Source organism: Vicugna pacos, chromosome 7, assembly GCF_048564905.1.
Source record: "Vicugna pacos chromosome 7, VicPac4, whole genome shotgun sequence".
NCBI lineage: Eukaryota > Metazoa > Chordata > Mammalia > Artiodactyla > Camelidae > Vicugna > Vicugna pacos.
The window spans coordinates 49,626,357-49,643,545 of NC_132993.1; the positions used below are offsets into that span (position 1 = coordinate 49,626,357).

At 39.2% G+C, this 17,189-nt stretch overlaps 1 protein-coding gene across 4 annotated transcripts in view; it reads right to left on the minus strand.

Annotated features, from left to right (window-relative positions):
- HDAC9 (histone deacetylase 9) overlaps window positions 1–17,189 on the minus strand; it is a 638,632-nt gene that overhangs the window by 253,805 nt on the left and 367,638 nt on the right. The window lies entirely within an intron of this gene.

The window sequence follows — 17,189 nt, forward strand, 5'->3', positions numbered from 1 at the left end:
AAGCATACTAACAATTATTACTATGCCTGTAGAGAGTAGTCAGATTACAAGTAAATCGAATTGTTAATTTTGGCAAGACTAATTTGTACATAAGTTTGAAATGTGTGTTGTTTACAAGTGTCAGTTTAAAATTCACATTTATACGACTAAATATACACATGTGGATATATATGTACAATCGGCTAACTTTACCACTGAATAGTTAGGCAATACAATGTGCTACTTGGACTTTTTTCTCTATTCTGTGTGCTCTTTGTTGTTAGTTAAACTTAGTGGCTTTCCTTGTTAGAGGCGTGCTGCATAATTTTTCACTTTACTTAGCTTGTCAGAGAGCACTTGAGGTACTTTCAACTCCTAGGTGTGAATGCTAGTCATCTGCTAGGTAAACAGATGTATCAACATAGACGCTATCTCTAATATGCTGCCTACTAATGGGCTAATATTCTGAATATTTAATCTCTCTTAGGTTTGGATTATGCATGAATTTTTTTCCTCCCAGAATACGTATACATTTGTGCATGTGTGCATGGGCATGTGAAAAATAGCAGTTTGGAAGTGAGATTATAAACTTGCTTTCAAGATTTCAAATAATCAAATAGGTATAAAAGTAACATAAGATGAAACATTAACAAATTATGATCACAAGTGTTCAACATGCTTTTTCTCTGACATTTCCCAGGAGACATACCTGTTTAGGAGGACCTTGTCAGAACCCTGACATAAGTCTTGGGATGTGGTAAGGAAGACAATCACAGGACATGGAAGGAGCCCCAATATTTGTATAATAATCCCTTAAACTCCCCCTACTTGCTTCTAAACCTGTGAAGGCCAAGAGTCTATTTGTTTTTTTCACTATCACATTCTCCAATCAGACAGAAGCATATGGTACGTGCTCAGTAAATATATATTGACTTATACTGTAATATTTGAAATTTCTAAAACTCTGAGATATATTTGAAAATTTTGATCTAGCTCTTTTTAAAAAATACTTGTTAAATAGATCTAATTTAACCCATTTTATCAATGATAAAATTGTTTTCCAGTGTGAAAATGAGTTGTTCACGATGGAGAATGGAAATGAAACAAGGTCCAGTGTTCTTTTTGCTTGGTGTGTAGTCTATTTAACATTTATGCTATTTTCTTAATAATATTTCAAATTATAGACGTGTGTGTGTGTGTGTGTATGTGTGTAGACAGACTGCAAGAGAGAGAGAGAGAAAGGAGAGAGAGTATTTTAATCTACATGAAATTTGTGTTTGAGTTTGTAAGAGTTTCTGTGTTTCACATATGACCAGAAGCTGTTTTTCACTGTGCCGTGACCGTAGTAGCTGGAAGAGTCCATGGAGACAGCGCGTGACCTGCACCCTCACCTCCGCGTAGTAATCTTTCATCCCTAGAATCTTACCTCCCAATACCTCATTCTCAGCCCAACCTCTCATTATTCAAATTCTCTCACTGCCTGTCTACCATCCCTTTGGTTTGTAGGCTTCGTGGTGACCTCCATTCCCTTCAGCTCTCCTCTGGCTTTATTTCTGTCTCTTTATTTCCAGCATAAATTCCATTGTTTATCACTCAAGCACTCAAAATAATGGTGTTTCTGCGGGTCCTCTCCACAAATTTGCAACCTTCTGATCAGTCTCACTATTTGCTTTCTTTATTTTTAAATTAATGTGGCTGACTGCTGCTAGAAAAAGCCACGTGGATACAGAAATAGGTGCCTTTCATTAAAAACTCAGCCTTCAGCCTCAGCTGGCCTTCTAAGTTTTCTGGACAATCTGTCTGTGTGTCCCAAGTCCCCTTCCTCCCACTTTCCCCTTAGCAGTCCTTCCAAATCCCCATCATTCTCCATAAACCCTTGACCCCACTCAGCAAATGACCTCACCTTCTACTTCACAAAGGAAATAGAGGCCAACAGACAGCAACTCCCTCAACTTCCTGCCCCCTCCCTTACATTCTTATCAGCACCCACATCCATCCTTACCTCTTTCCCTCATTTTTCAGTTGAAGCAATGTCTCTCCTCTTAGCCAAGACTAATCCCACCACCTGTGATCTGGATTCCATCCCTCCCGCTCCCTCAGGGACGTGCTTCATCAATCATCCGTGCTCCTGTATCTTCAGCCTCTGGAAGGGGACTGGTTCTCTCCCCTCAAAATGCAAAAATGCTTCCATTGCTTCCAACTCAAATACAGACACACACACACACACACACACACACACACACACACACACACACACACACACTCTTTTCCCTCCTTGGATTCTCTTCAAGCTACTGCCAAAGCTTTCTCTTTTCTTTCTCAGCCAAGCTTCTTGAAAAAAGTTTTCCTCTGATTTCAAAAGTCATATGTACTCATTTTAGAATATTTAGAGAATAAAGATTTTCAAAGAAAATAATAATTACCCATAATACACACCACCCAGGGATGACAACTATTAATATTGTGGTTTGGTCTTTAGTTTTCTTTTTCTCTACCTATAAAAAAATTGGGCATCACGCTGAAGAAAGTTCGTGTCTGTTTTTTTTTTCACTTCTGTGTCCATTTTTACGTAGTCTTAACTACTCCTCACAAACATGTCTGTTAGTAGTCATATATTACTGCATTATATTTGTAACAACTTAAATACCTTCTTTATTAGACTATTAGACTGTTCTCAATTTTTCTTTTCTGTAAATAATCATAAACATGCTCCTTGAAGACAAACCCATACCTTTTCTCACCTCCCGTTCACTTCTCTGCCTAAGACAAAACCTCGCTTTTGCCTCCTTCCTTTGAGATTTCTCTCATTAAAGTTACTCTGTTTCCCTTGGAGAAAAACCACCGTCCTGCTTTCCACCCGTCAGGCTCCTCTCTGTCATCCCCTTGGTGTGTTCTTCCCGGCCTTACCTTTGAAAGTCTGCTTCTTTGGAGCTCCTTCCCCACCTCTTAACTCTGTCTCTGCACTTTCCGCCTGGGGGTAACCTCGTCCTTCACTCTCTCCTACTGCTGGTTTCTAAACAGCACATCCAGCCTTGCTGATCCCCTCTGGGGAGCCTTTCCTACCTCCCAGCCATGCACTGAATTACTGCCCTTTTCTAAGTTCTTACGGCACCCAATACCTGACTCTATCATGGCATGTATCACTTTTAAAGTAAAGCCTTGGTGCCTTGCCCTTCTCTTGTTAGGGTTTCTCAACCTCAGCACTATTGACATTTTGGGCAACTAATTCTTTGTTGTGGGGGCCTATCCTGGGTATGGCAGGGTGTTTATAAACATCCTTCCCCTCTACCAGTTAGATGTCAGTAGCAACCCACCCCCTTGTGATAATCCAAAACGTCTGAAGACATTGTCAAATTGCCCTGGACACAGAATCCCCCCAGGCTGAGAACCACTATGCTAGACTGTCTTTTGCAAGGATAGGACCTGTGTATTCATCACTTTTTGCAGTCACTTTTTGCCCAGTGGTCAGCATATAAATTGTGCAATTTTCATTCACCCATCAAGCAGATATTAAATTACTAACAAGTTTCCTTAATTCATGGTAGGTATTAAAAATCAACAAAGTCCTTAACCTCAAGGAGCTTACAGTTTTGGAGGAAAATAATGAGTCTAACATGCAGTTAGCATGCATGTGGAAACTTAACTATACAAATGAAATGTTTGGTCTGCAGTGGCAATTTGGAATTTTTTATTACCACTCAGGGAGAGGGAAGCAACAAAGGAAGACTTTCAGAGGAGCTAGACCTTTTACAACATGGTAACAAAAGACCTGGTTGGCACTAAGGCAAGAGGAATGGGATGTTTCCTAATCATACGGGAAAGGCTGGGGAAAGGTTTCAAACAGCTGGCTCAGGATCCAGGTCTTCAAGGACATAAGTCTACCCAGACATCAGTGAGATTATTCCTTTCAACTGTAGGATTAATTTAGCTACTGAGTATAAGTTTGTGCTTTGCTCCAGTGAAATACATTATAATGCCTAGAGGTCTAAAATGTTTTACATTCATTCAATTCAGTTAATAAGCATGGATATACATGTTCAGTTAATCACTGGAACACAAGATGCAGACCTATTTAGATAGGCAGATGTAAGCAAATGAGAGGAATCATACCCCACACATACCCCAGTTGTTCTCAGTGGGATAAATTTTGTACCCTGAAGGGTGCTTAACAATATCTAGAGACGTTTTTGGTTGTCCTGGCGGGTGAGGGGGTAGGAAAGGGGTGCATTGACATCTAGTAGGAAGAAGTGAGAGATGCTGCTAAAATACTGAAATGCACAGTTCAGCCCCCACAACAAAGAATTACTGGGCTGACATTTTGGGTGTCAATAGTGCCGAGGCTGGGAAACCCTGTTCCAACCCATGTATAGGGACCCACAACACTAATTAGCATGTTAAAGGATCCCAACTCCTGCAGTAAAATAAATTAATAAATAGATAGATAAACATTGATTTAATGTCTTTAAACACAGGATCTCACCAGGTTATTTTATCATGAACCCCGACAATACATTAGACATATTGGGTAAAATATATTGAGTAAAATAAAAATATATTAGTAAAATAACTTTACCTATTTCTTTTTACTTTTTAATATAACTACTAGAAAATGTAAAATCACATATGTGGCTTGCATTGTATTTCTACTGGATAGCACTGAACTATCCATTTCTTTACGTTAATTAAAAAGCATTTTGTTACCTATAAAATGTTGAAATCCTTTTTAACCAATGGAAATTGATATTTCATTCCTCTCTATCCCTCTATCTTAATTCATTACACTGTAGTTTAGTTATTAACTGCTAGTCATAGGTAAGTTATATGGATTTTTAAAAAATTACTATGCAATTTGTATATGCAACAAAACACCTCTCCAACTGCTCAGATGGATAAAGTCAGATTTAGAATGTTTCATCAGCTACTGAAATCACTGATATATTTAGACCTCTGGAAAATCCTTGACTTTCTATTTGCTCCAAATTTTTGAAGTAACCAAAAAAATAGAATATCATGGTTGAAGCAGATGAGAACGTCATTTGAGAATGTTCACTTGTCACCCACGGATGTGGCTGTCATTGAGAATGTGTCAATCATTCAAGGAGAATCTAGACCTATAAATTCTTTGGTAGTTAGAATGGCCTCTTAAAATTTTGGAGGTAAAATGGATTTGCAATAGTGCTGTATGTTAGTACATGGAAGAATGCTGAACCTTCAAGTCACAAAAGGTAATGAAGACCCAGCATACTTCTAGTATTTTTAAAGAAGGGAAGTCCAAAATCTTCCAAAGTCAACAAGCCATGGAGGAAGAAGAGCATGAGCCAAAGTGGGGACAGTATGAGAGCTGTGTCTCTGTGCTTTGAAGACTCACTGTCCCTGTGTGCGGCAAGTTAAACCGAAGGCTGTGCTCGCAGGTGGGCTGGGGAGAGCTCACAGGGGGCCCTTGGGCCCTAATTACAGCAAAGACATGCCTGGGCTCTTGAGAGGATTTAACAGACGGCACTTCCATGGCAGCAGGGCGTGCTGCTTGTTTTAAAGGGCTGATTTTGATAGTGTTTCTGTCCCGGCCGCCCTCCTCCCCCTGCCCAGGAGTGGCATGGATGCCACATTAGTTAACGCAGGGTCTGGTTGTGGGAATACGTAAAAGGAAGTGGCTAAAATTAATAATGGACTGAATGTATGCCTATGCTGTGAAGAAAGGAGACAGCAGAGGAGCATCTCCGGACCACGCTTAGATTGCTCTGTCTGGAGGAAGCAGTAGGAATATAACTCTGCCGGAGGGGAGGGGAGGTGTTGGGGGCTGGACATCACAGTGTTTTCCCCCTTCTGTTTTCAGACCTGTCTGCTAATCTTATTGCATGGTTTTCTCTCCAACTACTCCACTTTGGAATACCTTGTAAATATGCTATGGTGTTTCATGCATTAACTCACTATGTCTTGAAAAAATGGATAATACTTTTTAAAAAGAGGGAGCTGGGAACATGCCAGCGTGCACCTCTATGTAGAAAAGTGGGAAAGATATTCAGACGAAGAAACGCTAACATAGGTTTGCTCTACCATATCTTTGTCTTAAAGATTTGCACAGTTGGGCATCCAACAATGGACTTTTATCCTTATTGTAACTTTTGATGTATTTTATTTAATTTCAGAAATTAATTGGGGAAACTATGCATCCTGATAGATGACTATCCGTAACAATGTAAAGGAAACAGGAAGTCAGGGATATAATTACACTACAACTTACAAAATATCAAGATTTCTTTAATTTTTCAGTTTCCTCTGAGCTTCTGTTCAGGAATAAAATATCTACAGTATTGTTTTATATTGAAGGAACATTAGAAATTCATTTTTTTTTAATTAAGGAAAATATAATGTAATATAGCCAGCATATCTGCTTTTCTTTGATTCAACTTAGAGAGTTTTAGGAAAAATCAAGTGAAACAGGTTTTGAAGAAGAGGTCATTGAAACAGATGTCATCTACCACGAAATGTTTAATATTTTCTTGAATTCGTATAGCACTGGTCATTCAAATGGAATAAGTGTGTAGGATTCATATACTATGTGTGGATTTCAAAATATGTAATTGTCATTCAAAATGGAATAAGTTTAGGATTCATATGGGATGTGAGGATCTCAAAAGATGTAACTTTCCCTTATCCTTGTAGCAGGAAGTGCATCGCTTACAAATGCGTGTTTAAAATTAGGCAACAGCTCACTAACTGCTAGGACAAGACTACAGTTTTTGTTGCAAGGAGTAAAACGTGGGCAGAGATTTTTGATAAATGTCAGAGTGAAATGTTAATTCTAATTGTTTCGTCGAGCTGTCCTTGATTTGTGACAGGTTTGTTACTACGCAGGTTTCCGAGCTGCCACTGCCCATGTGGGGATGTCACCTTGTGAAGTTACCCAGATACACCCTCTTCTCCATCTCACCTCTTTATTCCTAATTAGCTTGTCCCTGGGTTCTCTCAGGGTAGCATTATGGTTGTCCTGCAGTGTTTTCGATTCCGACCCACTGACAAATTAAGCCATCTAAGTTCAGCGAAAACACAAATTTAAGTCACAGAAAAGGCAAAGCCTTACAGGCGGCATCCCAGACAGTGGCCGACTTTCATCCTGTTCTCCCCGCCCGCTCTCTGGAGGTGCTGCAAGCCCCAGCGTCCCCGTAAACTCCCTTAAGGCTTTGGCTGCTGTGATTCAAGTTCTCCTTATGGCCCCAGAGCGCCTTGTTCTTGAAGTAGTAATAGCATGAGGGGCAGGCAGAGCAATCTGGTTATCAACATGCAACAACATTTTGCAGGTCTCTGAAAAAGCAGACACAGGAAAATTGGAACGAGGAGGAAACAACCATAGAAAGACGGGTCTGGCACGGGCGCCAACAGCCTGTCCCTTTACTCAGGCCGGGGACATTCAGACCAACCCAGAATCACACTCTCAGTCTCCTTCTTTGCTCCCAAACGTATCAGGAAAATTTAAATGGCTTTTAGTAGTTGAAGTTTTCGATAGTTAAAAAAAAAAAGGAGTGAAAAAAGGAGGAGGAAAGGCAACTAACACTGAGCATTTCTACAAACCCTTTGACTTGCCGCCTGTTTAAGTCCACATCATCCCTGTGGAAACACAGAAAATTGGAGGATTTTGCTCAAGGTTACAACAGTGATTAACAGAGCCAGAATTTCAGCGCAAGTCTGTCTCCAGTACACATGCTCCTTTCTCTACACTCTCTCCAGATGGAGTTATGGGGATCATATGGGCAGGACTCACAGATCTGTGGGAACCTAGAACATCTCCGGACATCTAACAGATCTATTTTATATAGGAACTAGGCATGTTATTGAGAAATGCCTTTATCTACAAATTACTCAGGGTTCTGTTTTCCCAAGAGGAGAAGCCTATTTGTAATTGATTCTGATTTTTTTAATTATGATTTTGAAATAACATTGCATTTCCTATTAGGCAAAACATGCCATATATATATATATATAAAATAATATTATAATATAATATTATTATATCGTATAATAATCATATCACGTGATATAATAATTATGATATATATAAGATCTAAGAGCTGCTAATACATTTATCTTTAAGAAACTGCCTTCATCTAAAACTATGTGTAAATAGTGGAGTTTTGTGCTAGTAGTAAATAGTTATTTTTTTAAACAGATGGCATAACAGGATAAACTTCTGTTTATTTAAGAGATTTTTAAAATGTCTTTTTGTTATGCCAGATCACAGTTGTGTTGAAACACATGTATTTTCTGTTCTCCTAAGTATCTCAAATAACTCGAATGATAGGGCAAAGTGAGGAGAAAGTCTAATTCTCTCACAGGGTTGAGTTTTTCATTTTGTTTTGTTTGCTCTGTTTTGTTTTTGCTTAAAGAGAAAAAAAACACTATGCTGTGTTTCCTTTCAAAAACAAGTTTTGATATATTCAGGTTGATTGATCCTAATATGAATTCTGCAGAAACATAAATGTTAACACTTACTCATACCTGCCGTGAAGTGGTCCCCTCCCAGGGTGACTCTGAGCTTGGCCACGAGATGTGTTTTGACTGATGAGATCCTAAGCAGCCAGTGTGATAGAATCAGACACTTGCAAAGTGCTTGCCCACCAGAGCTTTCTGCTTCTGGTTGCTGAGAACCCTTGTGCCATACCGTGTGAGTAGGCACGGCAGGCCTCCTAGAAGAGAAGGGACCATGTGGAGACAGGCCCCAGCAGCCCTAGCCACGCCAGCGCCAGCCTTCCCAGAGGGGAGGAGAGGGAGGCCATTCTAGACAATCCCGCCCCAGCTGAGCAGGCTTGGAACAGAAAACCCATCAGCTGGTCAGCAGATTCATGAGAAATAGTACACATTTATGGTTTTAAGCCACTGTGTTTTAAGCTGGTTTGTTACAGAACAAAAGGTAACCAACCCATACTGTTCCTCCAAAAATGTAACTATAAATCCAACTAAGGCTGAGAGGATGGAAAACTCACTAACTCGCAAAGCTCAGAGACAACCTCACTCTTCATCTTGACAAACCGATGAGCTATCTCAGTCAATTTCAGGAAACTAAATTCTAGAGAGACAATCCCACTGGCACCAAGCTTTACGCAAAAGGCTACAGGGGACACTGAGAGGTTTCAGGGAGTGTCAGACAGTAGAGACAAGGCAGCTCATTCATAGGACTCCTGTGTGCTTCACGTAAATCCAAAGACCTCAGAAATTCTCTCTCTCTGTCCCCTGTCTGTCATCTGGCTCTCACACACACACAGCTGTGCAAGTAAAGGAAACATTCACTTTCCTAATTGCTCTAAGACCTCAGAACTTTGAGAACTGTTACTTCTTCAGAAAGGGATATTTTTTTCTTCTTGCAACTTCCAATACTGTGCAAACTTGCCCATTACTCTGTCACTATCTATGAGGCCTATTTTCTTAAATAGGTATTCTGGCTAGTTCAGAAAAACATGGTTTCGAATAGTATTTAGTAACGTGAAACAATGCTAAAATGGATATAGGAAAAAATTTTTATAAGATTGTACATGTAATATGAATTTAATTTTGTAAGGATTCTACATATTTTATAAGAAAATGAGAAAAAATAAAGACTTTAAAAAAATGTAACCAAACAGTAAAGGACTTTATGGAATTACAGGAGACTTTTTCTAGTTTTGATCCTCAGTTACATTAAAATATACATAAAATATAAAATAGCATAAACTGAAAATCAATGGGGATGATCTATATATCTGACATAATATTCTAAAAACCATTTAGGGCAAAAAAAAAAATCAAGAAATTTCGATCAAATTATATATAGTGGACATTCCCAGAGGTGAGTTCATTACAGTAGTAAAAACAAGCACAGATTTTGTATAAATAAATAGACTGATAGATGAAATTGCCTGCCATATAAGTACGTCTAAATTTTGTAATCATGTTCTTCCACACTGATTTTTTTAAAATACAAATTTCTTACTTGCATTAAGAATCCCTCACTGAAAACGTATCAAATTGCTTCACAGTTCTTACTGGTATTTTATATTATTTCTGTCCCCCTCCCACTCCATTTCTCACTTTTAAGATTCTCACGCACAAAGAAGGTAAGAAATTATTTGAAAGCAACTCACTCAATTGTTGCAGTGTTTGGAAAGGTTATCCATTTCCTAGTCTTCCAGTCTAAGCCAGTACCCTAGAAATACATTCACGCAGTTCCCCACTACTGACAATGCAGAAGACTTAAAACATAAGGGCGTTGAGAAATGCAATTTTAAAATAAGGCATGAATCAGAAGTCCAAGGTCTTAACGGTTGCCCCAGTTGATGCAGTTACAAGACAGAATCTGCAGATTTGAGATTCCTCAGTTACTGCAGTACCATGCATTTGCGTGTGCTTTTTAGGTCCTGTAGAGTAACAGATTTTGAAGATGAATTCATGCGCACTGTCAAAAAGTAATCCTCCTCAAAAGTGCAAATGGGAAGTTTACTTTTTTACTTGCCAGATAGGGTGACTAGGAAATTTGTTGCTAACCTTTCCAGCCTTAGCACATGACAATGGATGCTTTCTTGCGGAAATATTCTGCAAATAAAATGTGACTTGGATTTTTAACAACTAATTGGATACAAGAATAATGAATATTGTAACACAAAAACTAGGAAAATCAGAGCTGCCTCCTCCCTGAATGCAATATCCACCTATTACTGACCACTGTGACCTTTCTGAGAAAAGTCACTTCCATTGGACAGGGCAGTGGCCGCAAGGCAGCCAAACACCACTCGAAGTAATTCTTTACAGATGCCAGGAACCGGAAGTTTCAAGGGGAAAAATGAAAGCCATTCACTCTTCCAATGACATAGGCCTTTGATACCACAAAGCCATTTGGGCTGAGAGCTCCAAGGTCAGGAAGGCACGTAAAGATTGGTGATTAGAGAAATACTATATCAGCAAAGTGTGGCAAGCTATTAAAAGAAACTATAGCTTTTATGATTGTGTCGCTGAAGTTCCCCAGGGCTATTTGTATTAGATATTGAGTTAAGCATAACTTATTTAGTCCCAGCATTCCAGAAAACATTTTGATGTCAGCTACTGCAGGAAAGTAAACACAAAGCAAAGGAGGAAACAGAGCTGATCTCGAACAGATAAAAATGGTGTAATTTAATTTTCTGAACCCGGGCGTTTTAGAGCATTAAGAATGAGGAATTTTAGAAGGTCCTTTCAACTTGAAAAATAAAGTTTATTTAGGCATTCGGAGAGGGGAAGAGAGGGGCACAGGGCTTACATCATTAACTCATTGAGCATATATTAACTTCTGATAAAAAAATATGTTTGATGTATGGAGTGAAATGTTCCAGAGCTATAATCTGTATTTATGATAATGGATAAGTTTCCCTCCTGCTTCTATGACTTAATAACTGCACAGTTTTTCTGGGTGCATTTTCTCCTAGTGGGTCTCATTTTAGCATTATTCATGATATCACTGGTTCACGAGGTGTTTAGGGTTCACCCCACATTTCCACGACTGCCATCAAAATTCTTTTTTTAAGACAAGGCTTTAACACTGACCACACTCACCATGTGATATCCAGCCATAAAATGAAAATGTTGGCAGTGATGAGCATACCAAAAAATCTGTTTACTTCCACTTGGAACCAGAGAAAGGAATGCTTGAACTCTGAACCTTGGCTCATGCTACGACCCCTGAGAGAAGCCTCCTCACAGGTCCTATGAAGACGGAGCAAAACTTGGCAACTCAGCGGACACATAATGGACATCTGAACACATTAGGAATATCAGTGTCCACTTAAACAGTTTCACTGTAGGTGGCATTGCAGCTGAAAGGAGTCAGAGGGGACAGTATTTTTACCTAAAATTTTAGATGTTACCAAAAGAAAGAAATATTTGCCATCTTTGCAAAACAACAGGTTAATTAGAGAGGGAGAAAAAAACAAGCAAAAATGTTAAGGGTGCTTGCCTCTGGGTGGTGGGATTATAGGCGATTTTTCACCTGCTTTTTATACTTGTCTGTTTTTGCCAATTGTTCTGCAAAGATTATGTGCTCCTTCCAATTGAAAAATAAAAGAGGAGGAAAATACACAGATGAATAGGAAACACATAGACCTTTTTAATATCAAAGATGTGCAGTGATCCCATCTCTCTTAGGCTGGGTCTGGCCATGATAAACCTCTGCCCTGACACGATCTCAGAGAAGCTGCTGCAGGATTTATTGGCCCCTGAAAGGAAACCACCAGACCATTTTGAGAAGAATATTTTTCCAAGTTCAGTATTTGGGACTTGAAATGAATGCATACCTCAGCCAGCCTTTTACTCTTAGTCCAAGTCTAAGAACTTGCATTCGTGCCCTCATTAGCCAAAGAACTCCCCTGGTTTCTTTTATTCCTCCTCAAAGAGTTGTTTTTGTTTGTTTGTGAGAAGAATGATAACTCCATCAAATATGCTGTAATCATACCTCTTGCCTAAGGCTGAGGATGTGCAATGAGCATGTGAGATTGTCACTGTGACTGCCTGTGCCAAATGGTTGTTAAATGCTGTGAATACTGCCTGCAGTTTCACAGCCCCGCAACTCCTCACTCAGGTAATAATAAGAATGACCTCAGGTTAATCATTATGGTGGTCATACAACTATTAGTCAACCACATACTATATAATATGTTCTGTTCTACCATGTGATAATTATAACATATAATTATAATACAGTTATACAAATATGCAACTATAATATAATTGTATATTTTGTGGTGACGTTTAAGATACTTTCATTGTAATTCCACAGCCAATCTATTTCAGTGATTAGTTTGAAATAAAAGTCTGCTGGGCTTAAAGAGGTTATCATTATGGAATACCATGTCAGCATATCCAGGGAATGATCACTACCTGATTGAAAATACTAAGGAAAAGACAAAAATGATATTAAAAGCAAAAGCATTCTATCACACCTTAACTATTTATTTCATAAAGCAGTGTAGTGTTAGGAGAAAAGAGATTAAAGATTCTAACTTTCAGAAATAAAATAGCAGTTTGAGTTCATGCAGCAAAATAGTCATCTGGGAAATATTCACAGAAACATTTTACCATCTAGGTGCCAAATACGAGAAATACCAGCAAGAAAATAAAGAAAACTGTGAGAGAAAACTGAGACATTATTCTTTAGGTAACTGATTTTTCTCAAGAAAAAGGAACAATTCTTAAGGTTGGGCTTTTTCTTTTTTTCTTTGTTTTTTGGTTGTTGTTAAAGTTCAGGTGAGGGTACACTCCTGTTGAACAGTCATAAACCACCCGTTCATTCCAAATTCAGAATCCAAAGGAACACTAGCCCGACAGCAAGGTAAAAATAAATCCTGTATCTCTAATGTTGCCAACAGTTTGAAAACACCAGCGAGATGGTCGAGCAAACCGTTCCTCCTTTCACCATGGCTCTCAGAGTCCCATTCTGGTTACTGAAAGTGTCACCAGGCTGTATAACGGGCTCCTTCTGTGTATTTCAAGGGAAGCACACCCTCCTTCAACATCAATCTGCTAAAATATCGAGTTAACACGGACTGTGTCATGTAAGCACAATCCTCGTCTATTGTCGAAATCTTTATGTTGATATTGTTTTATTATTTGATAAATGGCTTATGTATGGCAGAAAAGATAGGGAAACACCAAGTATTTCCTCCATGTACATTATCTTGTATTCCTTCCCCAAAGTCCAGACATACTATGATTCATCTCTAACCAGAGTGGTAGCCCAAGGTGCATCTGCAGATGTAATGGCTAATGGTGCCATGATTTTTGCCTTGTCACTCTAAGAACACCTGTTTAGTGGTGTAGCTGTATTTCCTCCAGTTAACTTGGTTCAAGAAACCCAGTCCCGAGTCACTAAAGTATGTGACCCCTTTTGTTTAGAATAACCCTTATGCCTCACTTGTGTCCTAATTCCACACAGCAATCTTTAAACTAAATACTATTTGACAATCTTAGATAAAACACCAAGAAAGCTTAGAGGTGTAATAAAAAATAAAAACAAAACTTCACCCCCATACCTATGTAAATTAGTGAAAACAAGGAGTAGAAGGGAGGAAATACTGAACGCATTTTCTTTTATTAATACCTTTAAATAGCAGAGAAACTCTCCCAAGGACATGGCCTCTTTGAAGATAAAGTTCCATTTGCATAAACTGGATGGGCCTCTTTAATGCAGTTTTCATTATCTCGACTCCAAAGTGAATGATGTCAAGATCAAGGGAGTCAATCAGGGCAGATACACTCCAGGACACCAGGGGGAAATAAATCAGCCCATCATCTCCACCCAGGAGAGTCCCTCTCCACCAGCGAGGTTTTCCAATCTCCCCTCCGAAGCAGGAGGCCAAGTTCCATTACTGTGAGGACTGACTCTCATGCCTCTGAAGTCCCTCATTCCTTACGTTAATTGGGGTCCCTTGCATCAGTTATCTAATAGGCTAATGAAGTTTGGAGATAAACCAGCTCTTGACCACTTTTTGCCCTCTGAACACTCCCAGGACACCAACCCCATTCAGCCTTTTATCTCATTATGTTAAAGAGAGAAAATGAAGTCTGGGGAAAAAGAGATAACAGCCCCTTGGGTGTTAGGTGAATGTGGTTTGGGTCATCTCCTGAGGAGGAGAAATCATCACATTCATTAGATCCTATGTGACAGTTAACCCTTTGCCCACCTCAGCCCACCTTCTTCCATCTACAACTGCATTTTGGACCCGGAGGGTCTGTCCCTGGGCCTTTTCTTTTCTTAGTCTCTGTTATTCAACGTATTACATGATGCCTCAGGTCTCCCCAGTGCCACCTTAGGTGCAGGCGAATTTAAAATGTCATCATTGGGTCTTTATTTCACTAGCCTGACTTAGTGCTGTTTTCACTTGCAAAATACAAACGTGAAAACTAGAATTTATTACGGTACTAGCAATTCAAGATGTTTTGCTTGGATCCGGGGGATGCAATCGGTTACCAACATTCCAGCCTGTTTTGCTTTAGTTGGCTACTAGTTTACTACCCTCCATTTCATTCTCTAAATCTGCGTTTAAAAACAACTTAACAACACTTTGATTCCTTTTGGGAATGCAGTCGTGAGTTCCCTCACAAATGCACAGTGTGGTTTGTGAAATGTCATTTCAAGGCAGATGCCAACAGGCAAATGATTTATCTTGTGATGCTTTAACTGGCACGTACTATTTTACTGGAACAGATAGCGGAGGCTGGGGCACCTCAGGAGTACGTGAAGAGGTTATTTCACCGACAGACATTGGGGTGGCCTTGAAGCCCCAGTCTCCTTGCAGTCGTGAAACATGCCGCTGGAAGGACCAGCCTGCCTGCTCTGTGAGCAGCCCCTGCTGGACAACCGATCAGTTTGTGCTGCTGCTGCCCTGGAAGCATCTGTTTTTTCTCCTTTTTTCCCTCTCGCCTTCCGCTGGGGGTGAGGGGGTGGTATTTTTTTGCTTTTCTCCCTAAAAGTAAATTACTTTCTTTTCTAATATTGAATATTTAGTTGAAACAATACACCACATAATCCTGTAAAGACTTACTGACCTTCTTGATATGAATAGTATTATGTTTACTCAATAATTCAATTAAAAGTCTTAATTTAATTTATTCTCCCATTCAAGAGTGTTTTTTGTTTACAATAATCAAAGGATGTCCTTAGTTTTTATAAATGTAGCTCGGAATTCTACTAACATTAGGCAAATGTTGCAACAGACTAAATAGAAAAACAGAAATAATGGTATTTTTATTTAATTTGGTTGTGTCTCCTTTTAACGAATCAGTCTCAGCTATGACCCTTATCACAATTTATTGTTTCTTATGGGTCCCAAGGCTTTAATAATATCAAAGCTGACCTAGTTTTCATTCTCAGCTATTATTTAAAAATAAATTAGTTCATACGTTTTGTAGATTTTGACACAATGAAAAATGAAAAAGCTAAAAACCCCATACAATACATCACACTGAAAGTGTATTTATCACCAGCTAGTGAATGTGACTGTTTTCTTCACTGCAAACATCTGAGTATAAAGCAGGATTTTTTTCCTCCAAAAACTGGTAGGATAAAAATAATTCATTATTTACTAGTACTCAAATGATGCACTTCCCTTTTTAAGATAAAATAAATAGGTACTTCTATAAATTGCTTGCAAAAGATACCAAACTGTCAGCTCAGGATGCTTTCAGTGCCCTTTTTATATATAAGACCAGCAGGCAATCAAACTTAGCCACACCATGCTGAGAATGTCTTATATACTAACCAGATCTCCACTTGTTTTTTGTGGCCCACAAAGTCTCTTTAAGGAGAGATTAACAAGGAATGCCAAAGGTGGTCTGAGATAAATGGACTTGGACCTAAATCTTCTTTTTCCCACATGCCACAAAAACGTTAAGAGAGGTGGTGTGTTATAGGTTACGCTTCACTTCAGTTATAGGTTTCCTAACAACTGGGATGGGAGAAGCTGAGTGTCCCAGGTCAGCATTTCAAAGAGCATGTACAGTGGAACAGTAACTTTGAAAAAAGTCATGATCATGTTTTTCAATGGCAGATTAAACAACATAAATAAGTTGCTTTGTTACAGGACTTATCAGAGCCATTTACTTCCTAAAGTACATTGGGTGTCTCCGAACCTCTTACATCAAATGCAGAGCTTCCAAAATTCTCTCTGGACTGTTGTTTTGAAAAACACAGCTTGGAAAATTATCTCTGAAGTCATCCAGCCTTTCTGCTTCCATGCGCTCTTAAGGAAAGCAATGCTTGACTCATTTCCAAACTGCACTTTCCACAATGAGCACCAGTGGTGAGTTCAGGTAAGTGTGGTAACATGAGTTCATTCTGTGAATGAACCTGAAATATGCTGTCTCTTCGAAAGCTCCCCATCAACCTCAGGAGATAGGTATTATCAGTTCTGTGTCATAGAGGAGGAACTTGAGACTCAGAGCTTAAGAGTTCTGAGGACAAGGGCGTGACAGAGCCAGGACTCATACCCAAGATGTGATCGCTGCAAAGGCCTCCCTCCTTCCCTTACACTGTGTTGCAAAAACTGGTCTCTTCTGGTGAAATTCTTTAGTGACTTCTCTGGTGCACCTAGGTCAGGTAATCTCATCAGGATCAAGGTGGTTTATCCTGCATGAGCAATCCTGATGGTCTGATCTTTTACCACTGCAGGCTATGTTAACCTGAATTCTCTCTAGCATGGAAAATTAAGCATATTTGA